At 37.4% G+C, this 22,971-nt stretch overlaps 1 protein-coding gene and 1 long non-coding RNA gene across 4 annotated transcripts in view; both read right to left on the bottom strand.

The window, feature by feature from the left end:
• fgf11a (fibroblast growth factor 11a) overlaps positions 1 to 22,971 on the bottom strand; it is a 107,694-nt gene that overhangs the window by 44,869 nt on the left and 39,854 nt on the right. The gene's annotated exons all lie outside the window — the stretch shown is intronic.
• LOC129452390 (uncharacterized) lies at positions 17,943 to 20,281 on the bottom strand. Of its 3 annotated transcripts, XR_012360414.1 has the most exons (5): positions 19,702 to 20,281; positions 19,449 to 19,598; positions 19,049 to 19,123; positions 18,787 to 18,934; positions 17,943 to 18,630 (listed from the first exon to the last, which is right to left on the bottom strand). It is a non-coding gene; the product is annotated as an uncharacterized lncRNA (long non-coding RNA). The 3 variants fall into 3 exon arrangements; XR_012360416.1 differs by lacking the exon at positions 17,943 to 18,630 and having other exon boundaries at positions 18,646 to 18,934; positions 19,028 to 19,123; XR_012360413.1 differs by lacking the exon at positions 17,943 to 18,630 and having other exon boundaries at positions 18,646 to 18,934.

Raw genomic sequence — 22,971 nt, 5'->3', positions numbered from 1 at the left:
CATCATGCTAATATCATGAAACACAGTGTTACCATCTGATACATCACTGTAATACTATATGACACTGTAACCTTTTGCTGAAGCACTGGCAGACTGTAGCTTTTGGTAAAAGTACTGAATGATACAATAAACAAGAAAGAGACTATCAAACACTCAGGTTTCTAATAAAAAGGGAGGAAACACAACTTCAAATTACCTATAAAAGTTATTAAAGTATGCTCCTACCAGACTGGGGGAAAACAGCTTCCACATGAGGATAACAGCTTATAAATCACACTAAATGTTTATTTGAAAAATGTAAAAATGCACAGTATATAATTAGTAAAGTTATTACATCTAGAACAGTGCTTATTCTTTCACATAAACCTCTGCAAAAACAGATCCCAGGTTTGGAGAGGTGGATGTAAAGTGCGAACAAAGAAAGCGCATGAAATATTTAGGAATCCCATAAAAAGCACTGAGGACAGGTTAAGTGTCTGTTGTCCTGGTAGCTGAGTCAGCATTCACAGAAAGTCCACATCTTTGTATTAGTTTATCATATTAGACCCCCCCCCCCTCGTTGCAGAGTGCTGAGAGCTAGAGGTCTTCTTGGGTCCAAAGAAATGTACCCGACCTGAAATGACTCGGTTGATTTTTTACACGAACCTGACATGCATAAATGTATTTTTTTTTATAAACAAAGACCCAACCCGAGAAAATTAGACCCAAGTCCGACCCGACCCAGTGGCATTTTTTAAGAACCCGACTGGACCCGAATGTAAATGGCATTGTCGTGTGTGCAGTCTGCAGCCCTGCACTCTCCAATCAGACAGAACGAAACCCAAGTGGCCTCACCTCCAATTTGTCCTGTTGTTCAATTTATTTTCGTTTGTTATCTGACGATGACACTAAAGTAACCGCTAAAATGTGCATTCGAAATTGATCGACAGGTCTGGCTCAACCTAGCGCCAGCCACACGATGTCGCATGCGCTCTTGGCAAACAGAGGAGGGGTTGGAAAAGGACTCAAGAGTTTAGGTCTTTTCGGGTTCATTTGGTAAACACATTCATTTTAAATTACCCGAGACTTGAGGACGCTAATATAGTAATATAATAATAATAAGGCACACGTTACACTTTTAGACTCAAACTCGCTCAGGTCTTGGTTTTTGGATCTAAGTAGACCTGTGTAGACCTCTACTGGTCTAAATGGGCGTGTCCAATGCCACTTTTGGTAATTTAACGACGGGAAAAATGGTTTGTGCGCCAAGCACACTGTCGAAAAGGGTTGTTCCTATTTTCATAATGAGTAATGGGTGTGTTTTGGGCTTAACCTGCATACAACCAATGAGAGTCTTATCTCTCATCCCTTTAAAAGCCAGTTTCGCTGGCGCTATGTCTAATCCCTATTTAGATGACGGACTTTGTAAGCTGAAAAACTAAGCAGAGAAAAACGACCACCAGTTTAAGAATAATGTTTAAAAAAAATTTGTTTTCATTTTTATTGAAATTTTAATTTTTTGGATTAAAACCTTTAAAAGCCTTTTTTTTCAGTCATAGAAGTACAAATAGCAGGCTTTTATTTGCTGTAAATGTATTGATATCCTACATAATCATTGTAATCTCATAAAATAATTAGCAAATATGCAAGAAAAGGTTTGTACTCTAAAAATACAAACAAGAGATAAAGAATTTACAAACGTGCAGAGAGCTGAAGCGTTTCACACTTGGACAGCACCATGGGATTTTTAAAAGCATTACTTAAAAACGGTTCATTGAAACTGAGGAGGCACGTGCCCCCTCAGTTTTTTGAGCCAAATGGATTTTGCATGCAACCTGAAAATCAAAGAAGCTCCCATTAATCTGTTATTTGACAATATTATCAATTCTGTGCGGCATTCTTGTCACTTTTCAAAGATTTTCGCTGTTTTGATAGTGTTTTGATCATGTAACATTACTTTATTTTGGTGGCAGGTGCTGCAGTCAGCGCAGCCGGAGACGTCATCAGCGTCTGAGCGCGCCCACGAGCTTTGCTGTTGCTGCTGCATTTGGCTATCTGAGCAATTAAAACGCGTAAGAAACGCTCACAACATTTCCAAACCCCAGTACGGTAATGTGTAGTTAAAGGGCGTTTTGCAGGTAAAATTTTTCAACGAATTTGTGCCATTTGCTTGTTGATAATAAACATTTAAACTGTTATCCATTGTATTTTATGTTGTTGGGTATCACAAAACCCGAAAAATTATGAAAAAGTACAGCAATTTGCAATGATTCTCCTTTCCCTCACAACGCACTGTATGACGTCACGCTGGGGAGAGAATTGACCAAAGCCGCCTTGAGAGCATTGAGAATGACTATAGAAAGACGAGTGAAGTACAGTTCTGATAGCGCAGATAATAGATAAATACATACATACATACATACATACATACATACATACATAGATAGATAGATAGATACATAGATAGATAGATACATAGATAGATAGATAAGATAGATAGACAGATAGATAGATAGATAGATAGATAGATAGATAGATAGATAGATAGATAGATAGATAGATAGACAGATAGATAGACAGACAGACAGATGGATAGGCTAGTATAGAGAGATAGGCAGACAGCCAGATAGCATAAGGTTAGCATATCTTCGTGTAGAAAGTAAACAAACAATTAACATACTCGTGCATGCTGGCTTGAGGGGGTCCATGATCCTGCCTGAAATGGGTGTAACTTTATGCGATCTTCAGCACAAACGGTTTTGGCAGCATGTCTCTAATCCTGGAAGGTGAGTGAAGCACGTCACGTCTGTTCGCGGGGACCAGCGACCCAAACGCACTCACTTTCTTACAGCCAGTAGCGGAATGGCAATCGAGAGAGTCGGGACTTTCCCGGGCCGATCTGATAATAGTTATACATTTCGAGTTATATTAGCAACACCGTCTGGCGGCGTGATGTGCGCCGGTTCCCGCAGCCCGCTGGTCAAACTGTGCAGGAAGCCTCTCTGCTCAATAAAGTATATAAAAGAGCTCAACCTGTTCGGCAGATCCAAACATGTACAGGATTTATAAAAATACGGTGATCAATGAGCGGTTCCTCCTCAAATGGCTTAGCCTGTCGTGATGTAAAAAGCCGCCGAACGCCTGTTTATTACAGTATGCGGTCTGATCTGAGTGTGCTGCAGCTGCTGACTGCTGCTGCTTATAAAATGATAGTTTTATTAGTTATAATCGCATAAACAATATAACAAAGCATCCTTTTATTTCACAAAACAATATATTTGAGATATTATTTGATAGACTAGTAAGTGTGGATTAAGGATGTTTAAAAATCTCTAGCCTGGTGGTCAGGACATGAATGGATCAAATCAGCAGATTTGCGAAGTTTTATTTATCTCCACATATATCATAAATAATAATTAGCAAGGTAACTTTGCAGTATAACACATTATATATTTCCTACGATGTATATATGATTTCCAAATTATATACGTAAGTATTAAACAGCAATAAATGTCTCATCTATCTCTATGGCTCTGGCTGAGTCTTTCTCCACTTCTCCCCAACGTGACGTCATCGCAGAATTGCGTTAAAAAAACCGTTAATACCAAAAACGTAAAAAAAAGTGGTCTTTAAGACTATTTTTGAGACATTTTAAAAATTATACACATATCTTGAGTGATTTATGTACCCATTAATCGACAGTGGTGGTTAACCTGCAACATACACTTTAACCTCCTCTAGAAAATGTATGGTTTAAAATGTGACCGTCTTGACGTTATATAGTAGAGATTTCTAGATTCATCTTCGTGGTACAACGCCAAAGTTCGCCAGAGTTCACGGGGGCGCGGAATCACACATGCTCACATATGAGGTAAAATTTATTGCAAAAATCTGTTCCTCTAAAAATTGTATCTAAACATATTTTTTAAATAATTATTGAACATTAAAATCAATCACGTGGCTATAGCTTATGTCATTTTCTTTGTTTATATACTTTATGGATTTAAAATTACATTATAGGATAATGCAGTTGTTGCTGTGCAAAATGCAATAATGACACAGTTAAACAAGTCATTAAACAAAACGTAAATAAACAAAACATGCCGTTTCAGATGTAAATATGATGTCAATATGTCATTATTCCAATTGAATAGTATTTGATATAAAAGTAAGTCAACACTTTTATTTTGGAGGTTTTTGCATGAAGGCAGGGGCGCTCAGATTGTTAGAAATGTAAGTGCCATGGAAAAGACTGAAAGCTCTATATTCATTTGATGTGTGTGTATGCACAAATTTCTTTGAACTGTGCACACTGTGCCCCCTTAAAAAAAATTGGTGCATGACGCCCCTGTATACAATAAATCCGTAGGGTAGCATTTAAAAAACATTAAAAAATAGATGCATTTGTTTAAAGCAAAGCATTTATTTACTTACCAGGCTGCAAGTGAAGCAGCTCTTTATGTCCAAGAGACTCAATAGTAATCTTTTACATTTCAATCCTTTAATCTTTATATTTAAAAGCGTTTTTGTGCTGCTGCGCATTCATGTGTGTGATAAGCAAACCTGGGTTGTCGTCCTGTTTATAGGCGCATATTACTAACGAGCTCATTAACAAAAAAAATATTGTGCCATTGACTTTAGACCAGGTTTAAGTAGGTCAATGGCGTAGTCTATTTTAGTTGCCTCAAAATAGCAACGCACCACCAATGCGCCTGAACACACCTCATTTTTAGACCAGAACGCCCATGGGCGCAAAATTGGGCGCATATGCATTTGCTATTTAAACAACGTGACGCTAAACGTGAACATTTCAATTGCGCCGGGTTGAAACTAGCAAAAGACACTTGGGTCGCGCATTGCGCTGCATTGACAAGTGGCCGTGTAATAAGCGGGATAATATAGAGGCAGCCGGTAGTTATCGGGAAATAAGCCCCGACAGTGTGATCAGGACCCGACGCGAAGCGGAAGTGTAAGTTAAATACTGTTCCATTTAACTATAAAATATTATCTTAAACTGTGAAACATACATTTTCCTATCTTACATATTGTTCATATGCACAAACTCCACCCACTAATATGCTCACCTGTGTCTCTCATTGTCCCTCTCATCCCTTTGCCTAAAACACTGTAAAAATATTTCTCTCTTTCTCTCTCTCTCTCTCTCTCTCTTTGTTTCTCTCTCTCTATCTTTCCCTCTTCAGGCCTCTATTTGCTGATGTCCATTGATCAGTTCTGAAGGTGAAACCCCAAGGGGCTAAACTACAGTTTTAACATTCAGCTACATGGTACACTGTCTGGCTGCCACCTCCACTGTCCATCGACAAATCACTGATCTCAAAAGCAGACACCAAGTGTATATGTGTGTGCGCTCATGGTTTTGCATTACAGTAGTGTGTACAAAGCACACACTGGAGAAGAGCAGGCATAGAAAGATTTTCACAGATTAAATGCCATTTTCCACTGTGATAAGGCACATTTCCTTTGTCTCCTCTGACTCAGTTGATCTGGGTCCTGTAGTAAATTCCCCACAGATCCGTCTCTGTCAGCCTCTTTAGTACTGCTGGCATGACACGCTTTGAAAGCCACACACAGAGCGCCAGCGATACACAAGCCCTTTCTGCCTTCTGTCTGCACTGCATAACCATAAAACACCTCTCTGGGACACAGGGTGTGAAGGGCAATTCTGATGGGTAATTTTGATGCACGTTTGAGTGTGTGAACTCAGGGATGCCAGTCTGCCAAGAGCCCAGCCTTCGAAAAAAAGACACAGACACTCACAGGGGACATCACCTGGTTAGAGATCCCCTTCTTTCCTCTTCTGCCCCCCCCCCTCTTTCACTCTCTCTCTCTTTTACTCTCTCACTATCTCCCCCGTCAGAATGAGTTTTGTGGTTTAGCATGACACTGAATAACCCCATACATCAACCAATCAGCTGGAGAGGGAGTGGTTACATGCCCAAGGGAGAGAGAAAGTAAAACAGCGTGACGGAGGCAGAACAAAAGCACAGTGGGTGAAAGTTATGACATGGTTATTTTATTGGAAGACATTCACACGCTAAATAACGGTGGAAGAGTCTCATACTTCACCCAATCCATCGATAAAGCCTTCAGGCACAACACATCTTAACAAAAGTCTTTCCTCTCCACTGCCATTTCTCATTCTGAGAACAGAGAGATAGAGATATAGGCTACAAACAAAAGTGAGACAGTATTTATTATCTAGCACACAAGCTTTTCTGTAGCACAACTGAACATAAAGCTGGCACTAGCAACACCAAAGGCATAGGTAAGGGTGACCACACGTAACGCTTTACGTTGTACCACAAAGCATTTTGAACCTTTGTCCCGCATGTCACATATTAGGGCATTACTTTGATGGTTCTTGCGGTGGTGCACGAAGCTAAACTCATAATTTTTTTTAGCCTGGCATTTATCCAATGGTTGAGAGGAGAGCAGGGAAGCTGTTATTAAGAAGCTGTGTCGTCTGTCAATCTATCTGTGGAGAGGGTGTCTTTCCCCATCTGTATAAAATTTTATAACATAAAATTCTAGATACATATTGTTAGGATTGGAGTTAAAATATCAAAAACCGCGTACTGTGCACGTGAAGGATTTTTTGTCATCAGAAGAGTGCATGCGTACTGTACGCGCACCGCCAGATTTATCAAACCCCATGTACGTGTAGGTCACGTATGCGCCTACAGAAAAATGTATTATGTAGCCAAGGAGATTGTATTGCATTCTGTCACAGTGCGCATGTGTCAAACGTCTATTTACATGTACAAGTCAAATAATTTTTGCTTTGTACGTACACGTATGGTCAGAGGTGTATAATACTTAAAGGGCGTTTTGCAGTTTAAATTTTTCAACGAATTTGTGCAATTTGCTTGATGATAATAAACATTTAAACTGTTATCCATTGTATTTTATGTTGTTGGGTATCACAAAACCCGAAAAAGTATGAAAAAGTACAGCGGTTTGCAATGATTCTCCTTTCCCCCACAACGCACTGTATGACGTCACGCTGGGGAGAGAATTCACCAAAGCCGCCTTGAGAGCATTGAGAATGACTATAGAAAGACGAGTAAAGTACAGTTCTGATATCGCAGATTATAGATGGATGGATGGATGGATGGATGGATGGATGGATGGATGGATGGATGGATGGATGGATGGATGGATGGATAGATGGATAGATAGATAGATAGATGGATAGATAGATAGATAGACAGATAGACAGATGGATAGGCTAGTATAGAGAGATAGGCAGACAGCCAGATAGCATAACGTTAGCATATGTTCGTGTAGAAAGTAAACAAACAATTAACATACTCGTGCATGCTGGCTTGAGGGGGTCCATGATCCTGCCTGAAATGTGTGTAACTTTATGCGATCTTCAGCACAAACGGTTTTGGCAGCATGTCTCTAATCCTGGAAGCTGAGTGAGGCATGTCACATCTGTTCGCGGGGACCAGCGACCCAAACGCACTCACTTTCTTACAGCCAGTAGCGGAATGGCAATCGGGAGAGTCGGGACTTTCCCGGTGGGTCGATCTGATAATAGTTATACATTTTGAGTTAACACTGTCTTGCGGCGTGATGTGCGCCGGTTCCCGCAGCCCGCTGGTCAAACTGTGCAGCCTCTCTGCTTAACAAAGTATATAAAAGTGCTCAACCTGTTCGGCAGGTCCAAACATGTACAGGATTTATAAAAATACGGTGATCAATGAGCGGTTCCTCCTCAAATGGCATAGTCTGTCGTGATGTAAAAAGCCGCCGATCGCCTGTTTATTACAGTATCTATGCGGTCGGATCCGAGTGTGCTGCAGCTGCTGACTGCTGCTGCGTATAAAATGATCGTGTGATTCGTTATAATCGCATAAACAATATAACAAAACATCCTTTTATTTCACAAAACAATATATTTGAGATATTATTTGATAGACTAGTAAGTGTGGATTAAGGATGTTTAAAAATCTCTAGCCTGGTGGTCAGGACATGAATGGATCAAATCAGCAGATTTGCGAAGTTTTATTTATCTCCACATATATCATAAATAATAATTAGCATGGTAACTTTGCAGTATAACACATTATATATTTCCTACGATGTATATATGATTTCCAAATTATATACGTAAGTATTAAACAGCAATAAATGTCTCATCTATCTCTATGGCTCTGGCGGAGGCTTTCTCCACTTCTCCCCAACGTGACGTCATCGCAGAATTGCGTAAAAAAAACCGTTAATACCAAAAACGTAAAAAAAGTGGTCTTTAAGACCATTTTTGAGACATTTTAAAAATTATACACATATCTTGAGTGATTTATGTACCCATTAATCGACAGTGGTGGTTAACCTGCAACACGCCCTTTAACCTGGGCACTTTGATGGCTCTTTTCTTATCTGTAGTTTAAAATGTGTTGCAGTACACATACGGCTCTGCCTCCATATGCGGTGTCTCCATTAGAAGCTGTGACTTGATGTGAACTAACCCCACTGCAGCTCGATCTTCTCTGAGTAACAGCTGAATATCCACCCGGAAGTAACAAGTCTTCTCTGGACAAACACTACAAGGTCCCGATCAGATTAACTTATCGCATGTTGACAATGATATGATTGACGCGAGGTTCAGTTGAGGAATTAAAATCCGATCACGCATTCCGTTATCCTCAACATCACGGAGCGCGCGCGGTTCATGGCTGCGTAGCAACGGGTGACGCGACCCACGCCACGGAGCGCAACTTCCGCTCCAGAGCACTTTGGAAAGTGGAAAATGCTTTGACTCGTTTTAACGCGTTGTTAGACGCGAAATGTGAACGAACCCTTAAACGTTTAAATCAAAAATCAAATGAATATAAAACAAAGGGAATAAAAATCTTTCTGCGGGCCAGATTATGTTATATTTTTGAAAGGTGACAAGGGCCGCACAGAGGGGGAGGGCGGGCCGCAAATGGCCCGCGGGCCGGGAGTTTGAGACCACTGTTCTAATAGAATCATACTATGTATACATTATATATTGCATATTAAAATTTATTTAATGCCTAATTACATTAAAATTGTGTACTTTTACTTTCTTGAGTAAAAGTACGGAAAAAAAAAATTACTTAAGTAAAAGTACAAAAAATTACTAGATGTTTAATGTACTTAAAAATTAAATATAAACCAAAAACTTCAAATTATGAAATGTAGTGGAGTAAAAAGTATGATAATGTTTTGGAATGTTTGTTTTACAAAGAAAAACACTAATAAAATACGAATAATTGAAAATTTACTTTTATGTAGAAAGTAAAAATACTTAAGTACTATACAACTCTGCGTATGGTCGAATGCACGTACGGGCTTTAACCTATAGAGGGTATGCATTGATGTCACTTTTCCACATGACTACGTGAGAGCTCGCCTGGTTGAGTGGCAAAATGTGCAACAAAATGGCTGGTTTTCATAGGGGCTGCTGCGAGAATGCCAGTAAAACTGACTATTATCAGCCTAAGTTTTGACTTGTTATAAGTTGACATAACTTATAAAAAAGTTCAAATTGTTTAACTTAATTTGTTAAGTTCAAGTAAAATATAAATATATGTTGATTTGACAATACTTTTTACAGTTTATTTTACAAGGTAGCTAGGGATAAACCGAATGTTCGGCAACCAAAATTATTCAGCCGAAAATAGCAAAAAAACAAATTTTCGGTATTCGGCCGAAGAAGTAAAAAGGCCGAATAAATGTTACCGAACAATGAGGTCTTTGATGACGCAATCAAATTAACCAGGGGAGAGTAAAACATGTTGGTAAAACCATTTTAAAGTGTCCGGCGGTGGCGATCCTGGGTTTTGTCTTCTGAATGCACAAGCATGGAGAACGAGAGACTTTAGCTCATCTTATCATGTCATAGTATAACGACGAAAAGCTTCTGCGGTACGTAATAAAAACTTCCTAGAACCAATAAAATCCTACAATGACAAACATGCTTATATTAAACGAGAAATAAAACATTTATTAACAATATGCTTTTTGTTAGACCGCTTTGTTGAGCGCTTTTTCCCCTGCCATATTCTGTCAATCTTGCCGCCGTCTCTCTCTCTCCCTTTGCTGGTGCTTGACAGTGCAACATAGTGCTCAAACAGATCACAAACAGATCAAACACTAAAACTCAGAACTACACTAACATAACATGTAAACAAAACACTAAACATCAACCAAAACACACTACACTTAACTTAAACAGGAACTGGTAACTGGAACAAACTGAAGACAACGACTGGCATGAATCACAAAGAACAACAGACGAACCCGTACTGAACAACACACACAAGGACTCTAAAATAGGGAGAAAGTAAATGACATACACCTGGAAAATAATCACAAGTAAGGGATCAGGGAAAAAGTGACGAGACGCGGGAAATGCGTGGTCAGAATAAACCAATACTAAAACCACGCATCTCCCACATAGAACATATGTACTGTCAGAACCCTGCCGTGCTAAACTAGATCTAAATACAAACAAGGATCTGGCAGGATTCTGACAGTAATGAATAGGTTATTTGCATTTTGTGCGGGAATAGAAGATCGGATTAATATCTGTTTAGCCAGGACTCATTTATGTGGTCGAATGAAATTGGAACAGTTTTAACAAGTCTATCTATCTGACCAAAGAAAGTGACCAGGTATAAAAAGGCCCTTTAATGACTAATCTTTGTTAAATAATGTGAAATAAAGGACATTCTGAGAATATAACTTGTGCAATGGTGAGAAAATTGACAAAATAATAATAAAAAAAATTCTCGGTGTTCGGTATTCGGCCTTCGGCTGAGTTATTTGGCTTCGGCCAAGAATTTTCCTTTCGGTGCATCCCTAAAGTTAGCCAATTTGTTTTAATTCGTACAACCACTCTAGACTTGCTTTTGCCCTGTGAAGTTCGGCTTAGGAGCAGGGTTTCATATTGTTTTTTATAATAATCGTTCATGTTTGATTCACTTCATACAAATTCATACAAATTAGCCAACTCTCAAATATTATTGTTTCACATCAACACCAGTATGATAGTACGGTATGTTTATTGATGCCAGCTTATAAAAATACTAATGATTAATTTAATAACCAATCTTTATAACATTATATACATTACAGTATACATTACAGGACATTAATTATAGGAATATTTGTCAACCCACTAAACAGGAACACAAATCAGATCGATGAAGCTAATAAATGCACTTCTAAATCAGACTCTTCTCATGTAAATTGCAACAGCCTTTTAACAGTAAAAAGTTTCAGCTGACATTTTTTGCAGAAAAATACACAGACCTGCATGTCAAGCTCAATATTGTCCCGGCTGAACTAACGGGAGTAGAAGTGTACAAGTGCACACTTCATATTCAGGAGACGTATTCAGCTAAAGTGCATAAAATTACAGTGGATGCGCCCTGCGGCCTAATGTGACTGTGAGTAATGAAGGGGGGCGGGGCAGTGGTAGCTAACTTTGTAATGACAATATTTAGCAGGACGATCAATCATTTGCCCAGGCAACGGCTTTCGCAATTCTCATCAAACAATTGCCCCACACTTCAGAACAACTTCTCCAACACACAGCAAACCCAATACAGTTTTTTTTGTTGTTGAGAAAATCAATAATAATATATCACATCTTCACTGTGTCAGAGCAGTTTGTAATTTATTAAATTATGGTCATATAAATTGTAAGCTTAAAGGCATGGTATCTCATTTGATCCAGAAACATTTTTAGTTATGTTGGTTAAAAGTCTCCTCACATCATGATAGCAATCACTATGTTAATTTGTTTAAATATATTTGTAGAAATGTATGTTATCTGTGAAAGGCATAGGACCAAAAATGTTCAACCAATCATAGATCTCGGTCAGAACGGACATTTCCTTTTTTGTCCCTCATCCGTAAGCGTAATTTGAATGCCACCACGCAGCCTGTTAACGCAGACACCATATGTTCACGTGACCTCACCTCCCATCTGTAAACAGAGGGAGAGTGAAAAACTTTTCTGCTAAATTGACAACCTGCACAGAAGCCACAAAACGAAAGACATATTTTATAACAACAACAGCAAAAACTGCCTGGATCATCAAAGAGCAAAACTAATTCAGATGTAAACCAGTTGTTTATGTTGGTTATTTTGGTAATGTTATTCATTTTGTACTGCAAAGTTTTCTCACTGGTGAATGAGACATGAGATGAAGACGTCTGATCTGTGCGTGTTCATGTGTTTTGAAAGAGGTGTGACTTTAAAGGGCGATTCGAATGGAGGGTGGGATCATGATTTCATTGCTAGTCGGCTACCGTTAGCATTTTTCAAAATGTGATACCCTACCTTTAAGGGGTCCAAAGTGTGTAAGCCAGGGGTATTAGTTAGGTTATTATTGATGAACATGTTGTAAACAAAGAGTCACAGTGCATACATACATACATACATACATACATATATATATATATATACACATATACAGTGCCCTCCACAATTATTTGCACCCCTGTTTAAGATGTGTTAAAACTAGGGCTGTCAATAGATTAAAAAAATTCATCTAGATTAATCGCATGATTTCATGAGTTAACTTGCGATTAATCGCAAATTAATCGCACATTTTTATTCGTTCTAAATTTACCCTAGTTTAACACTTTTCAGGTTTTTAATACTCTGATCATATATACATATATAGATGCTTTTATGCAAATGTATGTTAACAACAGCCTGTTTACATTTTTAACAGAACCATCAAGCCATTGTTTTGTATATGCATTTTCCTTTAAGAAGAATTTTCTTTCTGCATTTTTATTTGATGCTGCATCATTTGTGACATGTGCTGACAAATTTAGTCGAAATTAGCAAATTTTCAAAAAAATAGTTGTTCATATTTTGACATTCTCTATTAAAACATAGAACAATGCATGATTTGGTGGAATATAAAAAAATATGACAGAACTACACCTGTTTGAAGTTGAAAGAGTCAGCAAAGTTAAATTACCAGAAAAATTACCACATCCATACATTAAATTACCACATCAATACCTTAAAATCACTGGTAAAACTATAAGATTTAGCACACACAAAGCAAAAACATCATCAATATATGTTAAACTTTTTTTTCTTTTGTTTGATTGACATTGTGACAGGCTGCTTAAAATCTAGTGATCTAATATGATGTTACACAACAGATATTTTTACCCAACAGTTAACCAAACATTTACTTAAGACATAACAGATTATAGATCCTACCTGCGTGAATTCTTATCAAAACAGATATTTGTAAAACTTTAATTTTCTGTAGATGTCTATATATCCGGGTCGCGCACTCGCGCGTCTGTGTGCACGCGCTTCAGATGTTAGTCAGTCAGCGTGAGGAGATCGCTTTTGAGTCTTGTCGCTCTTAATAACTCTTTAACAATAATCAGGTACCGAATTTATCTCTCTTAATGACTCTTTTAACATCAAGCAAGTCCTGCAGTCTATTTTCTAAGTCATGCATAAAAGCGAAACCAAAATGAATTGAGACACATGTTTGCATTAGACTAAGCATTAGGAGGACAGGAACGTTACACCTCAGACGTATAAATATAGATAATTTCAGATGTCCAACGAGCATTTAGAGCATTGGATTTGCTAGACGATTTGGTTAATGTTCTTATTTCTATGAAAACTTTTGAATCATTTAGACAGGATCCCATGTGTCTGCGTCTCTGTTCATTCTACTATGGGCTGGACCAAGGGTCAAACAGAAAGTGCACGTTGCGTTAATCGGCGTTAATAAAATTAGTTGCGTTAAAATGAATTTGCGTTAACGCGTTATTAACGCGTTAATTTTGACAGCCCTAGTTAAAACCGATCAAATTAATTATTTCTTTTTTTTTTGCAGAAGCATAACCTCTAACAGAAAAAGTTTGAAAAATATACCCTTTAGCACAAGTTAATAATAAGTCCACGAATTAGGAAAAAAATATATATATTATAAAATCACCTGTTCCACAATTATTGGCACCCCTAACAATTCCTATGAAAAATAATTAAAATATATTTTTCTGTAGTTGCTAAAGTTGGTCAGGGTATCTAGGAAGTTTTAATTAGTAATTCATGACTTCCTGTTTCCCTGGAGTATAAATATGACGTGACAAAGAGGTCTAATTCTCTTACCCATTTGTCATCATGGCAAAGACAATAGAACACACCATTCAAGTAAGGCAGATGTGTGTGGACCTTCATAAGTCAGGCAATGGCTACAAGAATTAACTTGCCCGTATTTACAGTCAGAGGAATCATTAAGAAGTTTAAAACAACTGGAACAGTGACAAACAAGGCTGGAAGAGGTCCCATGTTTATCTTGTCACAACGCACAGTGAGGAGTATGGTTAGAGAAGTAAAACATTTTCCTAAGCTTACTGTCACAGAATTGGACCAAAGAGTGGCATCTTGGGGTTACAAAGTCTCCATAACAATTATCAGAACCTCTATACATGCCAACAAGCTGTTTGGGAGGCATGCACGGAAAAAGCCTTTTCTCACAAACATAAACATCTGGAGATTGCTAACAGTACTGGAACTTCAACTGGGATCATGTGCTTTGGTCAGATGAGACTAAAATTGAGCTTTTTGACAACAAACACTCTAAGTGGGTCTGGCGTAAAACTAAAGATGAGTATCCGAAAAGCACCTCATGCCCACTGTGAAGTATGGTGGAGGATCTGTGATGCTGAGTGCCTGTTTCTCTTCCAAATGCCCTCAGAACCTTGTTAGGGTGCATGGCATTATGAATGCTTTGAACTACAAGGACATTTTAAATAAAAACCCGAGGGCCTCTGCCAGAAAGCTGAAGATGGGTCGTCATTGGGGCTTTCAGCAGGATAATGATCCAAAATATGTGGCAAAATCTACACAAAAATGGTTCAGCAGTCACAAACTCAAGGTCCTCCCATGGCCATCTCAGTCCCTAGACCTCAACCCAAGTGAAAACCTGTGGGGCGAGCTAAAGAAGAGAGGACCCAGGACACTGGATGATCTAGAAAGATTATGCAAAGAAGAATGGTCAAAGATCCCTCTCTCTGTGTTCTCCAATCTTGTGAAATGTTATAGGACGAGATTTAGTGCTGTCATGTTGGCAAAAGGGGGTTGTACAAAGTATTAATATCAGGGGTGCCAATAATTGTGGAACGCATGATTTCAAGTTTTTTTTTTCTAAATGTGTAAATTCTTTACCACCAAAGTAATGTACTTTGTCTTTTTTGCATTTGGGTTCTATGTTGTTTAAATAAAAAGGAGAATTTTTAGAAGTCCATGACCACATATTAAACAGGGGTGCCAATAATTGTGGAGTGCACTGTACACATATATACACATATACACATATATATACATATACACACATATATATATATATATATGAAGAGTTTGGTTCCAAAACGCGATAAACGCCATTTTTGAAAAAAATGAGTTACTGCCAAATCAGTATTATATCAGGTCAGTAGTTAAAAGTAAATTCTTAATTTTACGCAAAATCCAATATCCGCCGTGTTATTCTGTCATTTTTTCTCCCTTTTTTCCCAAAATGCGATAAACGCCACTCCCCCTTTTTTTACAGAACGCAATAAATCCTACAGCGCACCATTCACGCAATGTAAACAAACAATGGCGGCGCGCTGAGTACATGGAGTCCCTGTTTTCCTCATCTACTTTGTACTTCGTGATCAACAAACAAAACAAAATAATACTTTAATTGCATTGATAAACCTGTGATGGTTTTCTGTGATGGGAAAGAAACGTAAGCCATCAACATGTAATAATTTCCCTGAGAGGCACTCGGGAGACGGGTGCTTGTTCTCCCGACAGCATTAAGCTTCTCATGCTAACACATTGACCCCAGAGGATCTTATGAAAAACTTTCCATAATTTTACTCAAAGTCAACGAAAATCGAGCAGGACCAAAAACATTTTACAGCTGATCTCTGTGAAAGATGTTAAGCGACGGCGTCAAGTAACCGCAATGACAGGGTTCTTAATATGACAAAGTTGATTAATAACATTAATGTTTATATTTTTAATTAGTGTGTACAACTAGTCAACTAAATGAATATAACATGGCAAAGATGAATGCACATTTATATAGGCTATTGATTCAATAGATTTATAGCATTTTGAATAAAAACTTTTCATGGATTTATTGCATTTTGTTGAAAAAATAATCCGTTTTTATAATAAATCTTTTAAAATCAACTTATGGATTTGAATTTTTTATGTTTTTATAACCTAAAGATGCTATGTGAAAGTTTGTAACAGAAAATAGTTGTTTTCATCTTGTCACTTTCTTGGTATAGAAATTTTTTTTGTCAAAATGGATTTATTGTGTTTTGGAACCAAACTCTTCATATATATATATATATATATATATATATATATATATATATATATATATAGGTCAAGCACCCACTTTGAGCTGAAATGCATGCTTTGGTTTTGTCATTATTTATCTAAAAATGAACATAAACAGAAGAAATTTTATGGACAATTTCCCCACATAAAGAGTTTGTAAGAAACAGAAAGGTCCAGTTTGGGTATAATTAAAGTCAGACCGTAGTACCGTGGCCTCAGGGTGCAAAAATAAATTACAATGGTAAATTACTTATTTACAATATTAAAAACAAATTTACAAGTTTTTAAACAAATTTACACGTTTTTTTAACAACTTTACAAGTTTTTAAACAAATTTACAAGTTTTTTAATGAGTGAATACATTTACAATGAGTGAATAAATTTTTTAAAAAATTTAACAAATTTACAAGTTTTTTTAACAAATTTACAATGACCGAACAAAAGTAAAAGTTTTTTAACAAATTTACAACGAGTGAACAAATGTACAAGTTTTTTAACAAATTTACAATTGTTTAAACAAATTTACAATGAGCGAACAAAACCACAAGTTTTAAAACAAATCCACGTTCACCACGGAAAGGGCAGGCACAACACGCCGACGCCACGCATCTGAGCCTCCGGTGAGAAACCCGGAAGTATCGCCGTGAATCACATGAGAGCCGTGAATGCGACGCCGTGTACCAGGCCGTACACAACATCAACGAAAGAGAGCGACAATATACAACCCCTCATCGCCTCCGAAGTGACCAAAAGGGATATTGGACTTTATTTTTAGGTAAGTGAAATTGTTTTAGTTTGCTAACGCTAGCTTTCCAAGTTGAACACGTTTTGGATGGCAATTATCAAAATAATTCACTGACTTTCTCATTAGATTACAGACAACACGAGAGGGTGCTCCAAACTTTTTAATCAGGACTGCATTGTTTGTTCGCTCCCGGGGTTACATAGACTGAAACGGGGAAGCGTGACGAGTTTGTTTACATGGTGCTATAAACTACAACCCAGGAGGACACTTCAGAGGAATCACAGGGATAACATGGTGTGATTTTTTTTTTGTCAAAACCAGAACTGACTTCCGAATCCACCTGGAACGCATTTACTTTGATGGAGATTTGGGCGGAGGCTAAACCCTCCAAATAGTATATTTAGAGAAATGGAAGTCAGTAAAAATTAAGTTGGACTCATTGTTTTTAACAACTGGCTACCTAACACATGCTTATAAACCCAGGAATAGCACACACACACACACACACACACACACACACTTCTAACAGACATGCAATGCACACATTAGATACGTGTTAAGAAAAATAACTGTACAGTTTTAGAACAACTCATTTATACATTAAATAAACTTAATTTCACTCATTGTTCAAAATATTGTTTTATTTATAAATGAACTTCAATGTATATTGTCTCAAGTATGAAAAAATATATATGTACATTTTTAGAACCAATCATATTTACATTAAAAGCCAGTGGGTACTAACACACTTTTTTACACAGGGCCATGTAGTTTTGACTTTTTTCCTTTAATATTAAAAACCTTCATTTAAAAACTGCATGTTTTATTCTTTGACTAATATTTTAATTTGTTTGATGATCTGAAACATTTAAGTGTGACAAATATGCAATAATAGCATGGGAAATCTGGATGGGGGCTAACACTTTTTCACACCACTGTATATAAAGTTGTTCCAATGTATATTTTCTATCTACTGTACAAATTGTAACAATAAAGCAAAGTAAAAACATTTAAATGAAAAACGTTTGTTTTTGGGATTAAAGGAATTTTTCACCCAAGATACAGATGGTTTGTTTTTTCATTGGAACAGATTTGGAGAAATTAAGCATTACATTGCTTACAATGGGATCCTCTGCAGTGAATGGGTGCTGTGAGAATGAGAGTATTTAACACAAACTATGATTGTGTTTATGGTGTGCAATATAGCGTGTGTTCATGTTTTGTGACAATATTTTTCACATAATTACTCTCTATAGCGCTGTTTTCACTTTCCTAAAAATGAGCTGATGTTTTCTTTGTTCTATAAAGTCCCTCCTTCAGAAATACCTATAGAGTTCTGATTGTGTAGTTTGTTTAGTGTGCTGTGATTCAACAGCAGCTTAGCTTAGTAGAGCCACTTGAGCTTAGCTGGTGACTGACGTATTCCAGTGGGCGGAGGTAAGTAAAAAAAAACTCTTCTTTGGATGTCATTCAAACGGGAAGTAGAGGGCTGTAGTCCAAACTGGCTGTTTGCTATAGGCTTTGAAACGGAAATTCTATTAAAGAAAATATATTGTTGGTATAGAATTTTGAGCTTTATAATTTTACAGATATTATTTATGCTCTAACAGCAACATTGCACACCAACTAAAGTTTAAATAATGGAATCAGGATAAACGGGACCTTTAAACCTTACAGCTAAATCTGCGGAAAGAAGACCCTGCCTCATACGGCAGAGAAACAAGAAAAACTGATCCAAGACACAAATGTTGCGATAATCTTCCATAATATGAGATGTTTTCAGGTAATCATAGTGTTGCAATGCCCCAGAATCACTGTTAGATCTGTGTATTGAGAAAGAGGAGAAAATTGCATGAAAAAAGAAAGATCAATGAGGACATAAGATTTATTTGTTCTAATTTTCATCAATGAATTACATGCTTAATTTTTTTTCTCACTCTTCTCTTGTGTTCTGATCAGGAAACGAATGGTGGTCCTCCTCTTCTTCCTTTAGTGTTTCAATATCACAGACACTGGAAATTAACATAATCATGATTGCAGTGAAGTCTATCTATCTATCTATCTATCTATCTATCTATCTATCTATCTATCTATCTATCTATCTATCTATCTATCTATCTATCTATCTATCATAAATGTCAGTTTGCTTAGGCAACATTAGAGTATTTGTAATTTGATAAAACATTACAGTACTGTCACACTCAGAGAGGTTTAAATGATTAAATGAAAACATAATTTATAGTATAAATTTAGCTAATTTTAACAAATCGTCTCATTACATAAAATCCTAATCTTTTAAAGATTATTCAGATTATATCATCGAACAAGTTAACGCACCCTTGATTCCTCTGAAGTGTCCTCCTGGGTTGGAGTTTACAGCACCATGTAAACAAACTCGTCACACTTCCTCTTTTCAGTCTTGTAACACCGGGAGCGAACGAACAATGCAGTCCTGATTAAAACGTTCTAAGCACCCTCTCGTGTTGTCTGTAATCCAATGAGAAAGTCAGCGAACCACCCTGATAACCGCCATCCAAAACGTGTGCAACCTGGACAGCTAGCGTTAGCTAACTAAAACTATTTCACTTACCTGAAAATAAGGTCCAATATCCCTTTTAGTCACTTCGGAAGCGATGAAAGGTTATATATTATCACTCTCTTTCCGTTAATATTATGTACAGCCTAATAGACAACATCGCATTCACAACTCTCATGTGATTCACGGCGATACTTCCGGGTTTCTCACCGGAGGCTCGGATGCGTGACGTCAGGGTATTGTACCTACCCTTTCCGTAATAAATGTAAATTTGTTTCAAAACTTGTAATTTTGTTCGCTCATTGTAAATGAGTTAAAAATCTTGTAAATTTGTTCACTCATTGTAAATTTGTTTAAAAACATGTAAATTTGTTTAAAAACTTGTAAATTTGTTCACTCATTGTAAATTTGTTAAAAACCATGTAAATTTGTTCACTCATTGTAAATTTGTTAAAAAACATGTAAATTTGTTTAAAAAACTTGTAAATTTGTTCACTCATTGTAAATTTGTTAAAAAAACATGTAAATTTGTTTTTAAAAAAATTGTAAATTTGTTAAAAAAAATGTAAATTTGTTTTTAATCTTGTAAATAAGTAATTTACCATTGTAATTTATTTTTGCACCCTGAGGCCACCGTACTAATGGCCCTTTTTTACTCAAAGCTTAATGATGTGTCTAAATGCACAGGGAAATGTCTGAGACCTGCCAATACCAGGACAGAGACAATGCACTGTGGAATAAAGGAAGAAGGAAAAAGTACAGCACAGTCACAGTGAAAGAGATGAGAAAGAGAAAGTGATGAAGGTGAATTTCGTGGAAGATTCATACGGTGTTTTGCATGTAAGAGTTTCCGTGATGAAAGCATTGTTGACTCTGATGAGGACTACACTCCAGAGACAATACCGCTACCGCATCGTCGACTCGAGGAAAAGCCACGCCATATTTACTCTCGTTTGATTTCTTCGTTTATTCCTTTTTGTGCCTCGTTTGCCTTCGCTGACTGCATATGCAGGTACTGTGAGTTCTGAATGCACTTTCTCTGCCGTACTTTTGCTCTTCCTAGAGTGCCTCGTGCACGTTCAAATAAATCGGTGTGCGCATGTGTGGGCAGATCCCGTAGCAACAGGGGTGCTGCCATGGTCACGAGAGAGAGTGATAGTCGCGCAAGCCAATCATTTGTTTCGTCCCGAATGGAAATAATTAGCTGTTTAAAACAGTTGTAAAAGGTCTACAGACACTCAAGTATTATACTCTTTTTTTCAGAGTACTAACATTTTAATTATGTATTGGTATATAAAGACAGTTTAAACAAATTTTTAAAAAGTTTTTTAGATAATTCCTGCCTATCCTGCCTTTAAGTTAAATATGTTTAGCTTTACTGCTAATCTTTTGATGTGTGCGTAAGGATTGGGTTTAGTGGATACAAATATAATTATCCTTGTATGACAACAATATAATTCATTGATACAAACCTCTCTCTCTCTCTCTCTCTCTCTCTCTCTCTCTCTCTCTCTCTGTGTGTGTCTGTTTGTAAATGCTGGCAAGCAGTGTGACAGAGATAAATGGAAAGTGTTGATGGAGAGATGGTCTAGTGTGAGTATTTGCGTCAATGCTACTTGACCCAGAGCTCTTTCTGTCCTCACACACTTCTAACCATGCATTAGTTAATGACCAACTGGTCCAAATACACACACAACTAACACCTGACACCAGGTCTGCCGTACTTGTGTGCTTAAATTCCATCTTTCTCCAATATTAATTGTGTGTGTGTTTGCGCACAGGCCCATTAAAGTATTTTTGAGTCATGCCTACAATAGATCATTATATAAGTCTAAAAATCCAACCATTCTATCCAACTCATATGACATTGTCCTGAAAACACACAAAAAAATAGGCAATCCTCATAAATCAAACTGAATACTGTCAGGTTTGTCAGGATAGTAAATATCAAGGTCCTTACTAATGTAACTCTATGTGTGTTTTCTGGATAAGTCTTGCTGTATTCTTTCATGAGGTATTGTTCCATTGTTAACCTCAGACAGAGAACAGAGATAAAGTTTTCCTATAGAGAACAACAGTTGCTCCTGACACTGTCATCCTGCTTTATTAACCTTCCCTCAAGAGTCAGAAAACTGGGCGAGCGAGAAGAAAAGAGAGAAAGAGAGATAGAGAAGCAATTAGCCTTTGAGAAAGGTGTGTGTGTGTCTGCTTTCGTTCTCCTCCAGGTTCACCAGCCTCTCTTTTCTGCGCTCTGGCCTCTGAAAGTGCTGAGCTGGCTCTCCCCTCGCTCTGTCCTTCCACCTCCTTCTCGCCCATGCTCTTTTGCTCTCGCTCAGCCAGTCAGAGTCACGGCAGTGGGACATGAACACAATGCTAATCAGGCGTTCTTTTGCCTCTCTGCCACTTGCTGCGATGTCAGAAGTCATAATGTAAGAAAACAGCCAGGCTGCACTTTGTGCATCCCCTCAACTTTCATTTACTCAATTCCTAATTCAGATACAACAATATCAGGCTGACTTACATAAAAGGTTGTTTTGCCTTTGATTGGGAGACAAACACAAAAACACAGACTAAAGTTTGACCTTTTCTGACAAAGATGCTTTCTCATGCAGAAGTTGCCAGGCAAATGCTACAGTGTTTTGAGTGGTTGCTAATGTAGGGTGTTCTGGGTCGTTGCTTACTGTCCTAAGTCAAAAGAGCCTGTCCATGAAATTTATATATACAGTGTATGAAGAGCTCGGATGCAATTCCCCCTAAGTGCATCTGGTATGATTTTTTGTTAATTCCCATTTTTTATCAGACTCATAATGGATTCTGCCTAAAAACTGATATTTTTGAATGGCCTGAGGCCGGGATTAAGCGGATTTGATGCAAAAACGTGCCGAGAGCATTTGGTTAATATCATTAGCCCATTTTTGATGGAGGTGGTGTTTAGTGGCTTTTGCATCTGAAGTCTTTACATACATATAACACTTACAGAAGAGACTTTGTTCAGTATAATTTTGTGCTGTGATAAAGGTTAGCAGGTCAGATGTAAGATTTTGACCACCATTCCACATGGGAAAAATCTAAATTCCGAGCTGTTATATTATCACATTATGCTGTATTGCCTCTGTATTTCTATAGCAATTACAGTATTACTGGCAGCTGTTTGCCAGTAACTTACTGTAGATTTAAATAGATGTTATTTACTAGCAACAGTTTGTTCAAAGTTAAATGAACATTAAACATTAACAAGCCTTTGTTTTACAGAATAAAACTAATATAACAGCCTCATGCAAAGCATTCTGGAAAAAGGGTTGATAAGGATTTCTGGTTCCCAGA

Source organism: Misgurnus anguillicaudatus, chromosome 21, assembly GCF_027580225.2.
Source record: "Misgurnus anguillicaudatus chromosome 21, ASM2758022v2, whole genome shotgun sequence".
NCBI lineage: Eukaryota > Metazoa > Chordata > Actinopteri > Cypriniformes > Cobitidae > Misgurnus > Misgurnus anguillicaudatus.
This window is presented reverse-complemented; position numbering and strand designations above follow the sequence as displayed.